Here is a 14273-nt window from a genome sequence, read left to right on the forward strand (position 1 = left end):
TGCCTCAGCCTCCCGAGTAGCTGGGACTACAGGCGCCCGCCACCTCGCCCGGCTAGTTTTTTGTATTTTTTAGTAGAGACAGGATTTTACCAGGTTAGCCAGGATGGGCTCGATCTCCTGACCTAGTGATCCTCCTGTCTCGGCCTCCCAAAGTGCTGGGATTACAGGCTTGAGCCACCGTGCTCGGCCGGATTATTGGTATCTTTTTTTTTTTTTTTAGACGGAGTCTGGCTCTGTGGCCCAGGCTAGGCTAGAGCGCAGTGGCCGGATCTCGGCTCACTGCAAGCTCCGCCTCCCGGGTTTACCCCATTCTCTTGCCTCAGCCTCCCGAGTAGCTGGGACTACAGGCGCCCGCCACCTCGCCCGGCTAGTTTTTTGTATTTTTTAGTAGAGACGGGGTTTCACCGTGTTAGCCAGGATGGTCTCGATCTGCTGACCTCGTGATCCGCCCGTTTCGGCCTCCCAAAGTGCTGGGATTACAGGCTTGAGCCACCGTGCCCGGCCTGTTAACATATATTCTTATCTCAGGAGATAGAGATAAGATAGAGATAGAGAAAAATCATTTGATCACATTTAAAAGCCACCATTAAGTCTTTCATTCCCAGGCAGGGCACGGCAACTCACGCCTATAATCCCAGCACTCTGGAAGGCCACGGCAGGTGGATCACCTGAGGCCAGGAGTTCAAGACCAGCCTGGCCAACATGATGAAACCTCGTCTCTACTAAAAACACAAAAATTAGCCAGGCGTGGTGGCACGCACCTGTAGTCCCAGCTACTTGGGATGCTGAGGCAGGAGAATCACTTGAACCCAGGAGGCTGAGGTTGCAGTGAGCAACCTGCAATCTAGCCTGGGCACCAGAGTAAGACTCCATGGAAAAGAGGAGAGGAGAGGGGAGAGGAGGGGAGGGGAGAGGAGAGAGAAACGAAGAAAGAAAAAGGCTTTCATTTCTGGACAAGATTGTACAGACTCACCTTTCCCTGTTCCTCCTCTTCCCCTCTAAACACAACCAAATACTCTGGGAATAATTAACAATAATAACAGGACTCTGAAAAGTGGAATGAAGTCATCCTGGTTAGAGATCTCAGAACTTAAAGCAGCAATATTGCTTTGAATTCCATAGGTTTTCTTTTAACCCTTAGTGATTCTCAGCTGTCCACCAGAGATCCCTGCAACCATCTACATACATACACAGCTCTCCCCACATCTCCCTCAAAAGAAATATAAATATTTTTAAAGCCAGATAAAGAACTGTGGACAAGAGAAATAGCACCAGTTATCTAATGGGAAAATGGAAAGACTCATCCCCTCCAATCACCTCACAGCAGCAGTGGCTTCTCTGCCTACAGTGGTGGTGCCAGCAGAGACCTGGTAGAACATCCCATCTTCTGCTCAAACCTAAGCAGCAGAAGTCTTCTCACCTTCTACTGAGACTGCAGCCAACTTAGCTCTTCACATATCAGCAGAAGGAAAACTAGTCCACAATACTCCCATACTTCCACCAACCCTCACTCACCACCAGCAAAAGGTAGCTCAGGTCAGTGGGTATGGTATTCCCACACTGGCATTGGTCAATGAGATAAAATGAGAATTCCATTGGCACCAGATGTCCGAAAAACAGGCCAGGGGAAATCTTCCTTTTCTCATAAGTCAGATATCCCACACTCCCTCCTCATACCTAGAAACAAGCGAAGTATCATCTACTGCTACAGACAAACACAACTAGAATTCAGCATGAGGTCCAGAAAAGCTGGATAAATATAATCAACCAGAGTAGCATAGCAAGAGATCAGCAAGCTATATTGTTATTGGAGCTACACTCCACAAATATTGGCCCAAATCAACATACCTAACATGTTTCTGGAAAAATAAATCCCAAGGCCACAAAAGCTTCACTGGAGAATTTAACCTAACATTGGAAGAATCTTTATACCAGTTTTATACAACCCATCACAGAAAATAAAAGAGGAGGGGACACTTTCCATTTTAGGTGACAAATATTATCCTAATAGGAAAACTTTACAAAGATATTACAAAAAGGGAAAACTGCAGACCATGATTTCTCATGAACTTAAATGCAAAAGCTTAAACATAATATAAAAAATTTGAATTTAGCAATGTATTAAAATGATTATATACTATAATAAAGTGAGATCTATTACGGGTAAGTTCAGTATTTCAAAATCAATCAGAGTAAAGCACACTATCAACAGAGAAAGGGGAAAAATCATATGGTCATATCAATGAATGCAGAAAAAAATTTGATAATGTTCAACATGCATTCATGATAAAAGCTTTAGCAATTGGCAATAGAGGGGAACTTCAACTTGATAAGGCAATACAAAATATAAAAATCATGCAAACTGTTTTCAGATAGCATGATTCTTTGCACAGGAATTCCAGGGAATCTACAAAAATAAACTCTTAGTACTAATCAATGAGTTCAGCAATGTATACGAGAAAAACATACAAACACAATTGCATTTTTATAAACATGTGGAAACTGAAATTCAAAATACAACACAAAACAAATTAAAAAAAACAACATTTAAAATTGAATTGAACATAATGAAGTACTTTCATGTAAATTGAACAAGGGTAGAAATTATACTAATGGCCTAAAATGTCTTTCAGAGAATAGAGGCAGAAGAAATAATTATGTAAGGTGAACAGTACACAAATAACAGAACCAGATAAAGTCATAAACAGAAAAGACACCTACAGACCAATATTTCTCACAAATATAGATGCAAAAATCCTCAATAAAATATTAGCAAATTAAATCCAATAGTATATAAAAAGAATTATTCACCATGATGAAGTGAGATTTATCCCGGGTACATAAAGCTGGTTCAATATTTGAAAATCAAGTTTTAGAGTCAATTATATCAATAGGCTAACAAAGAAAGAAAGATACAATCATATCAAGAGATGCAGAAAGGGCATTTGACAAAATCCAACAGCCATTAATGATAAAAACTCTCAGTAAACTAGGTATACAGGGGAACTTTCTTCACAAAAAAAAGAATACCTACAAAAACTCTACAATTAACATGATACTTAATGATTAGAAACTAGAAGTTTCCCCACTAAAATTAGAACTAAGTCAAAGATGTTCTCTTTATCATATTTTCATCATGTTAATGGAATTATTTGCTAGTGCAACAAAATAAAGTGAAGAAAAATGTATATGGATAAGATGAAAGAAAACTTTTTTCAAATATGACATGATTATCTATACAGAATATCTGAAGGAAATTTAAAAATTCCTAGCAATAATAAGTGATTATAGCAAGGTTGCAAGATAAAGGTTATTATATAAAAAGCAATTGTTTTCCTGCAAAAAAGTGGAATTTGAAATTAAAAACACAATATAATTTATGTTAGCACCAAAAAATGAAATTCTTAGGTATAAAACTAACAAAATATGTATAATATCTATATTCAAAAAACCTACAAGCTAATAAAATAAATGAAAAAATAAACAAAAGAAGAAACATTCCATGTTTATGGAAAGAAAGGTTCAATATTGACAACATGTCAATTTTTCCCAACACGATTTATAGGTTCAGTGCAATCCTAATTAAAATTTCAGCAAGTTATTTTGTTTGTGAGACAAAACTCCCAAGAAGAAGAAAGTTGGAGGACTTACACTATCCAAAGCGAAGACGTACTATAAAGCTACAGTAACCAAAACAGCATGGTATTGGTAAAACCAAAATAGACAAATGGATTAGTGAAATAAAATAGAGACTCCCTCCAGTAGACTCATATAAATATAATAAACTAATCTTTGAAAAAGAAACAAAAGCAATAAAATGGAGCAAAGACAGTCTTTTAAATGAATGTTTCTGAAACAACTGGAAGTCCACATGCCAAGAAAATGAGTCGAGATAAAACATGAGTCTTACACTCATTATAATTAACACCCAATGGGTCATAGATCTAATACAAAATGTAAAACTGTCAAAGTCCCAGAAAATTTAGATTGTGTCTTTAGTGTTCTATCTAAAAAGTCATAGGCATGTCCAAATATATCCATATATTAAATCCAAATATCATACCCTAATATGACAATGACTTTTTAGATAGAACACTAAAGGTACAATTCATGTAATAAACAATTTATAAGCTGGCTGTTATTAAAACTTAAACAGTTTTTATTTTTCAAAAGATAATGTCAAGAGAATCAAAATACAAGCCACAGATTGGAAAAAAAAAATTGCAAAAGACACATCTGATAAAAGACTGTTATCCAAAATATACAAAGCATTATTACAACTCAACAGCCAGATAGTAAAAAACCAATTAAAAACTAGGCCAAAGATCTTAACAGACACTTAACTTATGAAAGAAAACATACAAATGGAAATTAAATATATAAAAAGATACTCCATATCATACGTTATCAGAGAAATAAAAATTAAAGCAATTGTGAGATACATTACACACCTATTCAAAGGGCTGAAATCTGAAACACTGATAGAAGCAAATGCTAGCAATTTTGTAGAGCAGAAGGAACTTATATGCATTACTGGTAAAAAAAAAAAAATTTGGAAGACAGTTTGGCATTAAAAAAAAAAATACTACTACCATAAAATTCAGTAATTGTGTTCCTTGGTATTTACCTAAAGCAGTACAAAAATTATGTCCACATAAAACCTGTACATGGGTGTGCATAGCATGCTTACAAATACATAATTGCCAAAATTTGGAAGCAACCAAGATTTCGTTCAGTAGGCAAAGAAGTAAAAAAACTATTTTCCCTTCAGATAGTGGAATATTATTCAGTGCTAAAATATTTGTGATTTCAAGCCATAAAAAGCATGGAAGAACCTTAAATGCCTATGAATAAGTGAAATAAGCCAATCTGAAAAGTCACTTCTATGTGATTCCAACTGTATGATGTTCTGAAAAGGTAAAACTATGGAGACATTAAAAATATCACTGGCTGTCACAGGTTGAGGGAGAAAAGATTGAAAAGATAGAGTGCAGAGGATTTTTGGAACAGTAAAAATATTCTATATGATACTATAATGACAAATACATGTAATTATCATTTGTCCAAACCCACAGAATGTACACCACAAAGAATGAACTCTAGACTTTGTGTGATTATGATGTTACATTTATCAACTATAACAAATTTACCACTCTAGTGGAGGACGTTGATACTGAAAGAAGCTATATGTGTGAAGGTCATGGGTTTTTGAGAAATCTCTTAATATCCTTATTGATTGTACTGTGAACCTAAAACAGCTCTAAAAATTAAAATCTTATATAACAAAACAACAAAAAACTAGAAACACATCTGATGTTCTTTAATGGGGAAATGGTTAAAAAAGTATGGTACACAATACCAACAATGGAATAATACTCAGCAATAAAAAGGAAAAGACTATTAATAATCACAAAAACCTATATGGATAGGTGTGGAATTACGCAACGTTAAAACATTTAATATCGAAAGCTAACATAAGGTTATATAACATAAAACATACATTTACATAATATTCTTGAAATGACAAAATCAGAGAAATAAATAACAGATTAATGTTTTCGTGTTTAGAATGGGGCATAGTAGAGAAAGGAGAGAGGTAATTGTAGTTATAAAAGGGCAACATGAGAGACACTTTGGATCATGGAACTCATCTATATGATGAGTGTGATGCTGAATACCTGAACCTAACCATGTGATAAAATACTTAGATCTAAATATTAAACCTAAACATTAGGCCGGGTGTGGTGACTCACGCCTGTAATACCAGCATTTGGGGAGGCTGAGGTGGGTGGATTGTCTCAGGTCAGGAGTTTGAGACCAGCCCGGCCAACATGGTGAAACTCCGCCTTTATTAATAATACAAAAAAAATTAGCCGCGCGTGGTGGTACATGCCTATAATCCCAGCTACCCAGGAGGCTGAGGCAGGAAAATTGCTTGAACCCGGGAAGCAGAGGTTGCACTGAGCTGAGGTCGTGCCACTGCACTCCAGCCTGGGTGACAGAGCAAGACTCCATCTCAAAAACAAAAACTAAACATTAATTCTGTCTGTTTCTTTCTCTCTCTCTCAAATACACAACACACACACACACACTCACCCATACAGGTATAACTGAGGAAATATTAATATCCATGTATTCTATCAATGTCAATATACAGGTTGTGGTGTTGTGTTATACGTTTCCTAAGTTGTTATTATTGGAGGAAACTCCATAAAGTGTACATGGGAGCTCTTTATATTATTTCTTACAGCTGTATGTAAATCTACAATTAGTTAAAATAAAAATTTATATGTAAAATGTACATTTATATATTCAAATATGTGTATGTATATATATATACACACCACATATTTATGAATTATATTACACACATCAACATATAAGACATATTCTTATTTTGGGCCACAGCTTCTCGTAACATTATTGCTGCATTTTAGATGATCTTATATTTACAGAATAATAATTGAATCTGAAAAATAAAGGAATTAAAATATAGGATGCTTTTTTGAAGGCTCGTAAAGAGGATCTTACATATTATGCTTGATTAATCATCAAGCATGGTCATTCAACTGAAAAACTACTCACCATAAAATGCTTTTCATTTATTCTTAACAATTAATGTCAAAATAGTATTTATGGGAAAACATTCATTTATTTGTTCTCTCTGTGGACAAATAAACCATTCTGACTTTTTAAACTTTAAAATTCTGTTTTGATGTACCTGAGAGAAAAATATCAATAGGCTTTAAAAATAATTTCTTAAATTATAAAAATAATTTATTATGCATATTTATCCTTTTGATATTTTCATTTCTAATCTTAAATGTATATGGCATATATTTACATATAAGAATAAAACACATAAATTAGTAATCTACTGTATACATTAATACTTCATACCCTTTGTAAGTTCACTCCATCTAAAAGGTTAGTCTCATTAGCATATCCATAAAAAGAATTACAGTTGTCATGGTTTCATTTTGTTGCTAACCTATCTCTTTTCCTCTAGTATCTGCTACATATCCCTAGACTATTACGGCATTCAATTCTTCAAGTTGCAAACATTTATTTACCTGCCATTCTGGACCTCTCCATGCTAAACCTCTTGAGGGTAGAAAGTGAATTTTAGTCATGTTTTCATAACTCATACAATCTTGCATATAATAGGTAATTTGCTGAGTTTTGATTAATGAATGACTGAATCAATGCAGGCATGAATGAGAATCAATTTCTGTCCTCTGCCTATGGGGTTTGTGTAATAATTTTTTTTGAATTTTAAATTTAACAAGAACTGTCATAAGGGAATTAAGGAATTATCTTTTTGGAGTAGAGTGTACACAGAAGCATACTACATGTAATTTCATATTTAACAAATATATAGCACTCTAAGAATGCTAAATTGATTTTGCATCTTTTAATTCTAACAAGCATATTCTTACTTTACTTGTGTTTTTAAATTCTATTTCTTTTTCAAATACACAGTATGAATCCAGGCTACTAATAGCAAGGTAATGATTATAATGGGAGGTGGAGGCATAGCAGTAATGAGATGGGATATATGGGCATGTTCTGGAATGCTGCAAATATTCTAAGTACTGGTTCTATAAAAATATTCACTTTGTGAAAAATATTCATTGTGTTGGTTACACTTACGATTTGTAGACTTTTCTGTAAACACATTATAATATAAATTAAAGCCCAAAAGATCCTCTTTAAATCTTCATAATATGCAAAAATAATCATTAGGTGTTGTGTTTTGGACACTGTTATAATGTTGCTTAGATACAGAAGTAGAACTACTCTTAGAGAAAAACCATTAGTAAAAAAACTAATTAAAGGCAATTATTACAATTTCAATATCTACTATAGCAACTTTTTCTTTAAACTACTGGCTACTAAGCTTAGGAATGATAGCCTTTCACAGACAATGCAATTTCATTTTCAAATTGCTAATATATATTCTCTTCTTTTCAACTTACATTCAATATTTGCAAATAATTTTAGTTCCTGGAAACCATAGTTATTTTCTTTTTTTTTTTCTTTTTCTTTTTTTTTTTTTTTTTTTGAGACGGAGTCTCGCTCTGTCGCCCAGGCTGGAGTGCAGTGGCCGGATCTCAGCTCACTGCAAGCTCCGCCTCCCGGGTTCATGCCATTCTCCGGCCTCAGCCTCCCGAGTAGCTGGGACTACAGGCGCCCGCCACTTCGCCCGGCTAGTTTTTTTTTTTTTGTATTTCTTAATAGAGACGGGGTTTCACCGTGTTAGCCAGGATGGTCTCGATCTCCTGACCTCGTGATCCGCCCGTCTCGGCCTCCCAAAGTGCTGGGACTACAGGCTTGAGCCACCGCGCCCGGCCCAGTTATTTTCTTAAATATTTTATTTTTATCTTCTTTATAAGCAGGGATAGAATAAATCAATTTGCTCTTAGTAACTGTCTTTTTAGAAACAACCTAATGTCAGTTTTATTATCTATTTCATCTTGTTAGTAAATGAAAAAATAAATAAAATTTGAATTCCAGTCTAATGTTTGTGTTATTTCTATGATAAATGGATTAATGTTACTACTTTTAACATGTTCACTATGGTACCAAACAAGAATTATCACTTATGAAGGAAAAGTTACTAACAAAGAATTCTTTGTATAGCAAGTAACATATAATTGAGTATATAATTTTACCTATGTAAATTGTCTCATACAACTTTTCATAGTAGCAAACATCTAATGATGTAAGATAATTACATCATTTCTTTCATTGAAAAGGAAATTGTAAATACACAGGAATGTATTCACTTTGGAAATTATAAGGACTTCTGACACTTTAAATTATATGGATAAAATTATGCATAAAATGTTCTGTAAGAGGTCAATAAACTATTTTTTTGTGACAGTCCTAGGTGCAAGGATTGTCCATGAACATAATTTCAAATGCATACAGGCAAACACACACACTCCCCCAAATACATGCACCCACAAACACATAGGTATAAAGTAACTTGTTGACTAGTAGAACATATAATTGAATAGTTAACATTGATTTTTTTCACACTAACTTCTTGTAAACAATTCATTGTTTGATACATTGGCTTTCCCTCTGTCCAAATAATATTTGGTAACTACTACTTTCCTTAGAGATTTAGCTTCTACCAACCACGTTTCAAACGAATCTATTTTTTTACTTTGCTATTGTACTTCATACAAACCTCTCTAACTGTGCATAAATACAGTAGTGTCATATGAAGTGTAATTCATGTGCTTATATATCAAATTCCCCTTGATGTCATGGGCTCTGCTAAGAGGTTATAAATCTCATTAAAGTTTATATACCTAGCAGTAAGGGAAAAGCTTGGAATATAGCTGTTCAACAAATATTTGTTGACTAGATATGTAGTGTCCACTCACAACTGAAGAAGATTTAACACTGATAAAATAATAATGAAGTAAAATAATAAACTTTTCCAAAGTTGATTCAATTAAAGGTCACATTCATATCACGTCAAGTGTTATTCCATTAAAACCATAATCCATATTATATACTAACATGTTAAAGTAATACAAACCCGAAGTAATAAAAATAGACTAAGAATATTAGTATACATGATACACATTTTTAGTTGTGGCACAGAAATTTAATCAAACATAGGAAAAGAGGGCCACTACCCCATTATCACTCAACATTTCAGTAATGGGAATGGTTAAAGTAGCACAAAATGAGAACTCATTTATCTGAAATTAGCTGGCAAAATAAGACTCTAAATGCTTACTATAGCCACAAAAGGTTTTTCTTTCCTTAAAGAAAAATAAATAAGTCACAGATTCACTGATTAGTATTTTTCTATTTTTATTTTAAAATAAAATAATACATTTTTGTAAGAAATACAATACAGAACTGAACAAAGAACCAATTTAAAAATCAGTTGTACTCCCACAACATAGGTATATTCAATTTAATATGAAAAAATTTGGTGCATATCATTTCAAACATTTATTTCTGAATAAAATGTGTGTATGTGCATTCATAGATAATGACTGATATAATGTGAATGATACAGATGATAAGGGTTTTAGCCTTCTCAACATCATCTCATTATGAAGTCCCTATTTAGAAGTTAAAATTGAAATAATATAAAACTAAATTTAAACATTTTGTAAGTATTAATATCATTATAATAAATTATATGCATGTACTATAGTTTAATTAACTGTCCCATTGAATCAGATGTGAACTTTTTAAAAAAACAGTGTTTATAAAGTATACTCCTATCAATTATCTGTACATTAATCTGTGCAAATATTTCTAAGATTCTTCATACAACTCACAGTTTAAGGCTATCTGCCTTTAAGATTATCAGATTCAATATTTTCATTATACAGATTAGATAATTTACTTGACTAAATACATCTTGTTATGATGCATCCAAACTTATGTAATAAAATCTGGCCCTAGGCCAGGTGCAATGGCTTATAGCTGTAATACCAATATCACTGGAAACCAGGAGTGTGAGATCAGCCTGGGCAGCGTAGTGAGAAGCTATCTTTACAAAACATTTAAAAATTAGCTAGACATGATTGGCGTGTGCCAGTAGTCCTAGCAACTCAGGAGGCTGAGGTAGGATGGTCACTTGAGCCCAGAAATTTGAGGCTTCAGTGAGCTATCATTGTGCCACTGCATTCCAACCTGAGTGACAGAGCAAGACCCTGTCTTTAAAAAATAAGAAGAAGAATAAAAATAAAACAAAATCTAAGTGTATATATTAATGTAAATGCTTTATTGATATTTCATATATTGTTATTCAAAGCATAAATGAAATATACAATAAATGCTTTGTAGAATCACTTTTTGATACTTGTCAGAAGTGCTAAATATGGAAATCATTATCATTTTTTTTGGCATGTGAGTAGAACATAATTCAATATAAGAATTTCTATTCATTTTATTTCCTTTAGGCTTAATGTAAATAGTATGAATAACTCAAACAGCAAAAGACATGATAAGAAGTAACAAAAAATCTCATGAGATACATGAGAAGGGAATATAGCATAGCACATATATGCAATATTTTAGTGGGACTTTGTTTTATTTTATTTTATTTGTTCTAGAGCCTCTTTTTAGATTTTAGAAACTACTTCTAATAGCAGAAAATTGTAATTATGAGATCTGTGGTTGAAATTTCTGCAGTTTATAATGACAGTAAAGTATGAATACACAAGTACTCTCATTTTGTAATTTCTTATTAGATAATTAATTTTTGATCAAATTATCTTAAATCTAAACCTGGCAGACAAAACAACAGTGAGCAAAATATTTTCTGGTCACTGCTGTTGTAACCTACACTGAATTAAAAATCAGGTTGCTACTTACATAATTTTTTATACCTGTCCTAATTTAAAAATCTTTTATAATTCAGACCTCTTATTGCTGTAGTTCAGCAAGTATTTTTTATAACTGATCATACAGGCAAAATTTATCTCAGAGGTTTGCCTTTCTATTCTACAAATTCAATACATCTATTCCTTTACACATACAGAAAACGTGGAAAAACAGAGTACTGGGTAACTAAATATATTATGTTAAAATATATACTAAAAATGTATTTTTCTTCCAGCTTTAAAATTATTTATGATGTTAAATTATTGAGAAGCAGGCCAAAGAATACAGGACCATTTGTAAAGCTTCTTGATGTCATAGAAATTAAGCATTAAAATTCAATCTGGGCTGAGCAAGGACAGATCACTGAAGTGGAGAGAGCATGTTGATGCAAATGGAAAGAGAAAGACTTCCTATAATAATGAAAGAAGCAATGAACCTGAGCTAAGAATGACTGTCTATGAGAATATTGTACTTGCTTATATAGTACAGGGTTCCTATCTCCTTTTAGACTCTGTCCAAACTTATTAGAAATGTAATTGCAACTGTCTGTTCAAATACTGGAGAATAGCAATTGCGTTTTTCCCATTCCTTCCTATTCCATTCACAGGTAATCTCTGCACCATGCTTGCTTATGATAAGGGAAGAACATGCGAACCTTGAATCCCTTGTAACCACTAGGCTATTCACTTCTAGAATAAAACAGAATCTATTGTATCTAAACTAGTTTTAGTTTTTAAAGTACTTTAATTCTTGGTGGGCGTTTGGGTATACTAATGTTATAACGTTGTAAGGAGAGGATGACTTTTGTATTGGAGAGGACAAATCAGTGTAAGTTATTTGTTAAATAGTCTTAGCATTCACTTCACACTTGCTCCATGGCAAAAATGTATTTCTGCCTTAGAAGTAAGAATGTATTCTACACAGGTATTATAATTGTGTCTTAATTTCATCATCACAACAACTGTAGTTTTATTATTAACTTCCAGATATAATTATCATCATGACCCTAAGTTATTTTTAAAGTAGCTAAAATAAGCGATCTCTTAATTATATTGTGCTAGTACCTTTTTTTTTTTTTTTTTTTTTTTTTTTTTTTTTAACATAAAAGGTGTTCCTTAACACAAACTACAAATAATATAGTGGGATATGCAATGACTTTAAAGTTAGAGTTCTAGCTCTACCACTTTCAGTGTGACAGTTGATCACTTTTGAATGAAAATAAAATATCAACATAACTGTACTAATTTTTTTTTTTTTTTTTTTTAGTTACAAGTTCTGCAACACATGTGCGTGAGGTGCTGGCTTGTTACATAGGCATACATGTGCCGTTGTGATTTGCTGCACCTATCAACCCATCATCTAAGTTTTAAGCCCTGTATGCATTAGGTATTTGTCTTGATGTTCTCCCTTGCCTTGCCCCCCACCCCCTGACAAACCCCGATGTGTGATGTTCCCGTCCCTGTGTCCATGTGTTCTCATTGTTCAACTCCCACTTATGAGTGAGAACATGTGGTGTTTGGTTTTCTGTGCCTGTGTTAGTTTGCTGAGAATGATGGCTTCCAGCTTCATCCATGTCCCTGAAAAGGACATGAACTCATTCTTTTTTATGGCTGCATAGTATTCCATGGTGTATATGTGCCACATTTTCTAAATGTATCCAGTCTATCAATGATGGGCATTTTGGTTGGTTCCAAGTTTTGCTATTGTAAATAGTGCTGCAATAAACATACGTGTGCATGTATCTTTATAGCAGAATGATGTATAATCCTTTCATTAGGTACCCAGTAATGGGATTTCTGAGTCAAATGGTATTTCTGGTTCCAGATCCTTGAGGAATCACTACACTTTCTTCAACAACCAACAACAACAATTCCTCAACCAACAACAAAGGTTGAACTAATTTACACTCCCATCAACAGTGTAAAAGTGTTTCTATTTCTCCACAGTCTCACCAGCATCTGTTAGTTTCTGACTTTTTGATAATCGCCATTCTAACTGGTGTGAGATGATATCTCATTGTGGTTTTGATTTACATTTCTCTAATGACTAGTGATGATGAGCTATTTTTCATATGTTTGTTGGCCATATAAGTGTCTTCTTTTGAGAAGTGTCTGTTGATATCCTTCACCCACTTTTTGATGGGATTTTTTTTTTCTCTGGTAAATTTGTTTCATTTCCTTGTAGATTCTGGATATTAGCCCTTTGTCAGATGGATAGTTTGCAAACATTTTCTCCCATTCTGTAGGTTGCCTGTTCACACTGATGATAGTTTCTTTTGCTGTGCAGAAGCTCCTCAGTTTAATTAGATCTCATTTGTCAATTTTGGCTTCTGTTGCAATTGCTTTTTGTGTTTTAGTCATGAAGTCTTTGCCTATGTCTATTTCAAGTTAAATAAGACATTTCCAACAATGTCAGATATATAGTGATTTACTATTTTATATATTTACATATATATAATCTTTATATCTTAACCACCCCATAGTCTTCTCTCAAACTTCTTTTGTATATCATTTTTATTGTTTTAATAGTTTACCCAGATAACCATGTATATTCATATTCTCTATATAAATTTAAAACATTTTTGAAGATTTTTTCAAATATCACCATCCATAGTCAAAATGATTTTGTGTGTCTCTACATGCATTTCCATAGTTTATGGTAAAGTATATAGAGATTTAAAATGGCTGTTTTCTTTTTTAGATTATATATCTGTTAGGTATCATTTTAGTCATTTTACTCCCCTCAAAACTTATGTTGAATATTTCTTTTAGTATATTAGCATATTATATAATTGAGTTGAAATCAATTGAAATTTTGGCCTAGTTGTACAAATGAAAATGGAGTTGCACTTTTATTTTTTATTTACAATTTTATGTAGAACCCAAAATATTTTGCCAATTTTATGA

The sequence above is a fragment of the Papio anubis genome, chromosome 13 (genome assembly GCF_008728515.1).
Source record: "Papio anubis isolate 15944 chromosome 13, Panubis1.0, whole genome shotgun sequence".
NCBI lineage: Eukaryota > Metazoa > Chordata > Mammalia > Primates > Cercopithecidae > Papio > Papio anubis.